Consider the following 7,302-nt stretch of genomic DNA (forward strand, 5'->3'; position numbering starts at 1 on the left):
TGACAGAATTTATTTTGGTCTGAATTTCCATTTCCCTGATTAGTAATTAGTTGATATATATATATTATATATGTACCATATATATAGTAACTATGCATATGTATCAAGTAATTACTATTATTTGATATAATTACTATTAGTTGGTATATAGTATTGTATATTAATATTATTTTTATTAAAAAAGAGATGACAGGTCCAAACTGGAGTCACTTTTGCTAAGCCACACACCAGCAAACCAAGACAAATTACAGTTTCAGCCTCTCATAGGAATGTAATCTTAAACTAGTCAATCTGGAATCTCCTGGTCAGCAATAGTGAAGTAATATGCCTCATAAACATTCATGCCCACTTCTCCCTATAAAAGTCTCACTTTTGTACAGCTCTTGGAGGTCCTTTCTATTTCCAAATGGGACGTTTCCCAATTCATAAATCATTGAATAGAGCCAATTAGATCTTTAAATTTCCTCAGTTGTGTTTTTTTTTTAAACAGATTTGGTTGTAGTTGTGGAATAAAAGGACATTTCTGATGCCTTTGGGGACAAGAAGATGCACAGGTATGGTACCCATGAACCCTTTTGAGTTCTCTGTATTTCTCAGGGCAATGAGTAAGTTCCTCTTGGTTCTGAGCGCCACTCTATTTTCATTGAGCTCCCAATCTAATTGGCTTTCCAGTACAGGGAAGGTCAACTCTCCTGGAGCCATATTTTTTATTTCAGACCATAATTTTTATTTGATTGATGGAAATCTCCAGGCCCTGATTCTGTCCTAAGATCCACATGGGAACTGTTTTTGGCAATTTGCAGTTACTCATTTATGTGGAGTCCCCAATTTGTAGTCCCCATTTGTTGAAGTCTGCTGGTTCAATCCTTTCTCCAGTCCAAGTTTCCCCAGTGGGAATTGTTCACAGTGTTTACAGGGCCTTCTCTTGGATGGGGCACACTAACATCTTCTGACTACTGCCAATATATTAAGGCACACATGCTTGTTTGTCTTGTTTTGTGTAGATAATAGATACTGTTAATGGGAATCTCAGAGGCCAAAGAGCTGCAAAAATTAGTAGGCACAGGTTGAGTACTTAAAAGCTGCTAAAGCAATCACCACCTAACTCTAAGACTCCCATGTTGGGATAAGCTAGTCATGGACTGGGTTAGATTGATACTAGGTCACTTGCCAACTTCAAGAAAATTTCCATGCAAAGAGGTACATTGTAAAACGCCACACAATCTTCAAACTGGCAGTATTTCCCAATTAGGTATTAGTTTGGCTTCAAGATGCCCAAAGCTTTGCTAAAAAAATAAATAATATCAAAAATGGGATCCTTGATATAGAAGAGGAAGAATTTCAGCAAAAGATCCCCAATATAATTGAGGTGCTCAAAAATCTATGGGCAACTTCTGATATTGACATGGGGAGAGTAAAAAGAACAGAGCCTATAAAAACTCAGACATGATTAAACTTCTTCCTCAATTGCCTCAATAGCCATTAAAGTAAAGCTCAATGTCATATAACACCTCACACCCATAGTCGAAGAACTAGTCACCCAGGGGCTAAGCATGCCCTGTACCAGCCCACATAAAATGCAGATCATGCCTGTCAAGAAACCTAATGGGTAAGGATGGTGATTTATCCAGGATTTGTGAGCTGTTAACAAGAAAGTTATTCCTCATTTCCAAGTTATTCCAAAACCAAGCACCCTTTTGTCACAAGTTCTATCAGAATTAAGATGGTTGACTGCTGTAGACCTCTGTTCAGCCTTTTTCAGCATTCCTATAGACAACAACTGCCAATATATATTTGCCTTTACTGAGAAGAGTCAACAATATAACTGGACAGTAATGTGTCAAGGGTTCACCGAATCCTCTTCTTATTTCTCCCAAGTACTCCACCAAGATTCCAGCACCCTCCAGTTCCCTGGGAAATTGACCCTTTAAATATGTAGATGATCTCCTTCTGTGCTTAGTTACCAAAGGGGCATCCATGAAGTATTCCATTTATTTGCTTCAACAGTTAGTTGAAAAAGGGCATAAAGTCTCTAGGGAAAAATTGCAATCATCTGCAGACACTATTTATTACCTAAACATAATGTAAGTGCTGACGAACTCAAGCTATCCCCAAAAAGAATTAAGTTAATCCAAGAATTCCCTAAGCCACAAACTAAGGAATAGTTTTGTGGATTCCTAGACCTGGCTGGCTATTTTAGACTATTAATTTCTAATTTTTCTTGATTGGCTTGTCTACTCTACGAACTTACTAAAATTTTAGTCTTTTAACCATTCCCTTGGGAAGATAAACATAAACAGGTTTCATAAGACTTAAACAAGTGAGACAAGAACCACCTTGCTTACAGCTACTTACCTATTGAAAACCTTGCAACTTTTCCATGAAAGAGAAAACCAAATCCTGGGAATACTTATGCAAGGACATGCTAATAAACATAGGCCTATCGCCTATTACAGCATACAGCTTGATTCAATTGTTCATGCCAGTTCCAAATCTCTTAAGGCTATAGCCTCAGCTGCAAAGCTGGTAGATGCATCAGCTGATTTAAACTTAGGAAATGGTATTTATTTACAAACTCCATATACAGCCTAAAGTCTTCTTAATTCTGAATTGACCCAACCTTTCTGTGCAAGCAGGCTAACCCCCTGTGAGATCCTTCTGTTTTCGCCTCCTAATCAATATCTTAAGCTTTGCAACACTCTGAACTCTACTACACTACAACCTCTGCCTGATGAACGTAACTGCAGGGCAATAACATCCTACTTTGTGAGACTGAGTGCTGATTTACAAAGCACCCCTTTGACTAATTTTGATCTAATTTTTTTTTGTTGATGGGTGATAATGTAAAATAAAAAAGAGATTTTTCAAGACTGTCACTGTGCTATATAAATTACTTGAGAGGAGAAATGTCCCAAGAGCTAAAATAGCCCAACAAGCAGAGCTCCATGTCCTTACTGGAGCATACCAGTTATTTAAAAAGGCAAATGGTTAATACTTATACTGAAGAGCTGGCATGCTTTCAGGGTCATCCATGATTTAGGGATATTGTGGCAACAAGGGGGTTTTCTCACATCCACCGAAAGCCCAATCAAAAGTGGACAAGTAAATTATCTTCTTACTGCTACTCGCTCGCTTTCTAAAATTTCCATCATCAAAATTGAAGCCAAAACTAAATATACTGAATGTGAGTGTCAGGAAAATGCCTTCGTTGACTTTCATGCTAAGGCAGCAGCAACAGGATCTGTAGCACATGTGGATGAATTTCATTCTACTCCTGCAAAAAATGACCCCTTGTTACCAGGCTCTTGCCATCCTTGTGTCCTTGCAATATGGAAACAGTCTGCTCCTGAACCACAGAATCAAGGCATGCAAGCAATGGTTGTAAACTAAAAAATAAACAGTCAGGGCTACAGGAAACCCAAGATGGCTGTTTGGTTCTTCCTGGCTCACTGGCAAACCCTATTTTTTGGTTTTTACATTTCTTCATCAATGATGATTCATTTAAGATCATAAAAGTTATGTATAAATACAGATGGGGTGACTTCTATAAAATTGCAAAAACATTTTACCACAAATGCCTGACCTGCCAGGTCTATAATCCAGGGGAAAAAAAATTGTTTTCAGATGCCTCAAATCTTCTCCCTCTGGCCCCTTTGAACGTCTGCAGCTAGACTTCATTCAACTGTCCCTTAGAATGGGTAATTAATATGTCCTTGTAGTTGTATGCATGTTTTCTTGATAAGTTGAAGTTTTCCCCTCCTGCAAGGCTGATGCCCTCAGAATGAAAAAGAAGTTGTTGGATAGCATGTTTTCCATTTGGGGTATATCTTCAACAATCTCCAGTGATTGAGGCACGCTCTTCACTTAACAAATCATACAAGCCTTAACAAAATCCTTGCAAATTTATTGAAATTTTCACTGTCTTTATCACCCTCAATCATCAAGAAAGTTCCAGATAGCTAATGCGATCCTCAAACTTTAAATTGAATTTAAATGAATTCTTTAAACTTTCTGAAACTCCTGAACTCTCTTGGCCTAAGATATTGCCTCTAGTCTTGCTAACTATTTGCAGTACCCCTTTTGGAAAACATAAATTAATTCCACCTGAGATAGTCAACAGTAGACCAATGTTTATAGATATACAATATTTTGATTATCCCTTGTTGTCTCATGCTAGTATGATCAGTTACTTTTGGTCTTTAATGTCTTATGATAAAGGATATCATCAACAAGTTAAAGAAACATCCCTGGATCCCAATTCAAAGGATCTCATTGGTCACAGGTAGAAGCCTGGTGACTATGTATTCTAGAAACATCTTCAGAGGAAGAAAATTCTCAAAACCTATTGGAAGGGACCTTAGCAAATATTCCTGACCACTGACACTGCTGTAAAATTATAAGGCATTGAGTTTGGGTACACATCTCAGAGCTAAAGAAGGATTTGCTTGACATCTTGTCCTGTGCAGACACTAGAGATCTCTGAATCAAATTGATGAGGAAGAAAAATAGCTGACATTAAGGTAGACTGCTTCTGCTCAAGACGTCATAGCAAGACTTTATACTTGAATTAAACATGAAACCCTTACTTCTCTTTATTTCCCTTACTCTGGCATTGACCTGAAAGATAACACCATTATCTGCATCTCCTAGGCTATTGCTAAGCTTGGTAACCTTTCAGACTGCTAGGTTTTTCATCAAAGAATTCAATCTATCCATGATGCTAGAGACCCTCTGGTCCTCCTTGTGTCCAATTTATCTTCTATTCCCAATGTCACCACAAACTATTATGAACCCCCCTTACCTGTCTCTTATGGAGTTCAACTCTTATGGTCAGAGCATCCAGTCTTTGTTTTTTATCTTCCCCTGATTATAACTGTACTTCCACAATTAAACACAAATACGTATGTAAATCTTTGTATATTTCCATCCCCACAACCACATGATTATCTATATCAGATCTATTCCAATCATGAAAAGACCTCACCAGGAGCATCCATTTTTGCAAGGTAGTTAGAACAACACTTTATTTCAGGCTGGGAGATTTACTCCCTGAATTCACTGAATAAATGACCCCCAGCTTGAACAGACAAATGCAACAATCCCTGAAAATGAATCCATTTACAGTACTATCCTAATGACAATATTTGTGCCCCAAAAGGATTTATCTCTATCTGTGGTGGCTATTATTCTCCTTGGGCTCATGAAGGCCTAGATGGCTAGTGCATAGCTAGTCAATAACTCCTGGGTTATCTAACTGTATCCCTAACTGTTCACAAATGAACTAAGATACCTCATTGGTCAACTTCCCTGAATTTACATCACTGAGTTAAAAAGGACATACCAGGAGGCATCACGATTCAATATTCACTTCCTTTGGCAGGACACTACTTCCTTGGTTAATAGTTAATGTTGAGAATATGATCAGGAACTTCTTACTTCTTGAAAATATAGCAGAATCTGCTGCTAGGTCAATAGCTTCTCCAAAAATTCCTTAGACTCTTAGGTCAATGTTGTTCGTAACAATAGGATGCCTTTGATTTTCATTTAGCTGAGCAAGGAGGTATCTGTGCTGTGGCAACACCACTTGCTATTTGTGGATTAACACTTCTGGAAAAGTTGACTCTCTGTTAAATAAGATCACTGAACAAGCCACTTGGCTCAAAAAGGTAATTCCTTCAACAAGGTGCTTCTTTTACATTTTATTTTGATTGATTTGGGTCGTGGAGACCATACTTCCAAAGGGCACTCCAAACATTGGGAAATATCCTACTTATAATAATTACGGTAGTCTCCCTGACATGTTATCTTCTCTTAAAATCTTCAAATGCATGTTTGCAGTTGCTAAGAGCCAAGGAAGTCATCTCCCTAAGACTGGAACATCAGAAAAGGAACAAAGAGAATGATTAAATTTAAAGAGAGTGAACCTGAAGATTTGACCTGTCAATACAATGAGATTTAGCAAAAACATTATGACAAGAGAATACCACACAGAGAAGCAGAAAAAAACTGTGAGAACTTTGGAATAATAGCTAGCATTGGTGCCAGTGCCTTAATTTTTTGTTTTAATTGAGCTGGCATTCTTCATAATATTATATGTTTCATCTGTACATTATAATTTGGCTTCTGTATGCACTACAGGGTTCTCACCACCAAAATCTAATTTCCATCTATCACCATACAGTTGACCCCCTTTACCCATTTTGCTCTCCCTTTACCTCCCTTCCCCTCTGGTAATCACCAATCTGATCTTTGCAGTCATGTGCTAGTTTTTGTATTGTTTTATTTGTTTTTTTATTTTACATTCCACAAATGAGTGAAATCTTATGGCTTTTTGTCTTTCTCTGTCTGACATTTCATTTAGCATTGTTGATTCAAAATAACCAATAACCACTCTACAGATAAGAGGGGTAGGTGAGTTTTACTTGAGCCAAAGAGAGGATTGTAACCTGGGAAGGCCTTTCCCAGAAAAGAAGAAAGCATTCCGGGGAAGCATGGCTCTCAGTAGAGTCTTATATATTTTCAGAAGAAAGAACATACATTAAACACACCCAGGCTACATGTTCAATCAAAATTTCAAAGGGATAGTCAGTTGCAAATTAGCAGGTCAACATGACCTTGATGTCTGGAAAAGAACTAATACTGGAGTTACCAATGGGCATTACCAACAGGGCGTAGCAGGGGAAGTATGCATTCTTATCTTAAGAAAGTGTATTCTTTAATAGTTAAAGCAGATGTACAATGCATGTTTGATAGGCCACAAGTCAGGCTCTCTAGTTCAGGGTGAGTCAGTTTTGAACCCAAATAGTTACCACGTATACCTCAATATGTGAAAATCTCTTGTCACATATTACCCTCAAGGTGCATCCATGAATGGCAGCATTTCATCTTTTTCATGGCTAAGTGTTATATATACGGTGCGTATATACATACATAACATGTCTTCTTTATTCATTCATGCATCCATGGACTCTTAGGTTGTATCTCGGCTTTTGTAAATAAGGCTGCAGTTAATGAAGTGTTACATATATCTTTTCGAATTAGTGTTTTTGTATTCTTTGTAAAGATACCCGGAAGTGGGAAAGCTGGATCATATGGTAGTTTTATTGCTATTATTTAAAATGAATCTCCATACTGTTTTCCATAGTGGCTGCACAAACTTACATTTTGACCAGCAGTGTATGAGGGTTCCCTGTTCTACACATGCTCTCCAACACATATTTCTTGTCTTTTTGACAACAGCCATTCTAACAGGCATGAGATGACATCTCATTGTGGTCAGATTTGCCTTGTTAAAAATAATTA

Source organism: Equus caballus, chromosome 30 (genome assembly GCF_041296265.1).
Source record: "Equus caballus isolate H_3958 breed thoroughbred chromosome 30, TB-T2T, whole genome shotgun sequence".
NCBI classification, from domain to species: domain Eukaryota; kingdom Metazoa; phylum Chordata; class Mammalia; order Perissodactyla; family Equidae; genus Equus; species Equus caballus.